Here is a 1,391-nt window from a genome sequence, read left to right on the forward strand (position 1 = left end):
TATTTTGTTTTCTGTCATTTAACGCATTGTGTGAATTTCATCAAGTTACTTTTGTGTTCTGTTCTTCATCTGTGAGGTGAAAGTATCAGAATGAGCACTCTCTAAGACGACTTAGAATTCCCTAAAATACTCTATGATTCTTCAAATCTCTGATTCGACCTCAGATCCTTCTAGATGGGTTCTGAAAGCCCTATGAAGGATGCTGTAGAACCATTTGGCTTCCAAAAATTGACCTGCATGGTCAGACAGTAATGGTTGGAATACTAAGCTTACATTTCTCAGATAATTTTGATATTTTGCAGGATCTGCTAGCATTGTAGATTGAATTGTGCCCCCACCAAATATGTGTTGGAATCCTAACCCCTGTATATGTGGATGAGGAGCCCTGGTGGCGCAATGGTTAAGCACTCAGCTAGCTGCTAACTAAAAGGTTGGCAGTTCAAACCCGCCAGCTGCTCTGCGGGAGAAAGGTGTGGCAGTCTGCTTTCGTAAAGATTAAGCCTTGGAAACCCTATGGGGCAGTTCTACTCTGTCCTATATGGTCGCTATGAGTTGGAATCGATTTGATGGCACACGACAACATACACGTGGATGTGATCTTGTTTGGAAATAGGATTTTCTTGGTTGTGTTAAAGAGGTCATACCTAGGTAGGGTGGGATTCTAATCTAATCACTTCTGAGTTATACAAGAAGCAGATTAGACACAGTGACACACCCAGGAGGGAGGACAGATGAGACATGAGGATCACCAAGGGGTCAAGGAATTGGCAAGGAAGGAATTGACAGGGCCGAGACCCCGATTTGGACTTTTAGCCAAAAAAGAAATTCCTGTTCTTTAAAGCCACCCACATGTGATATTTCTGTTATAGCAGCACCAGATAACTATGAAAGTTAGGATTTGTAACATCCAAAATTGTTCTACCAGACCCATGTTCATATGTCAGTGCTTACCAGAAACATATCCCAGCCAATGTCTCTCCCAGAGAAGGAGAGCCTGTCTTAGTCATCTAGTGCTGCTATAACAGAAATACCACAAGTGGATGGCTTCAGCAAACAGAAATTTATTCTCAAAGTTTAGGAGGCTAGAAGTCCGAATTCAGGGTGCCAGATCCAGGGAAAGTCTTTCTTTCTCTGTCAGCTCTGGGGAAAGGTCCTTGTCATCAATCTTCCCCTGGTCTAGGAGCTTCTCAGTAAAGGGACCCTGGTCCAAAGGACACGCTCTGCTCCTGGCACTTCTTTCTTGGTGGTATGAGGTCCCCCTCCTCTCTGCTCGATTCTCTCTTTTATATCTCAAAACAGGCTAACTTAAGACACAACCTAATCCTGTAGATTGAATCCTGCCTCATTAACATCACTGCCTTTAATCCCGTCTCATTAACATCATAGAGTTT

Source organism: Trichechus manatus, unplaced genomic scaffold (assembly GCF_000243295.1).
Source record: "Trichechus manatus latirostris isolate Lorelei unplaced genomic scaffold, TriManLat1.0 scaffold00072, whole genome shotgun sequence".
Classification (NCBI taxonomy): Eukaryota; Metazoa; Chordata; class Mammalia; order Sirenia; family Trichechidae; genus Trichechus; species Trichechus manatus.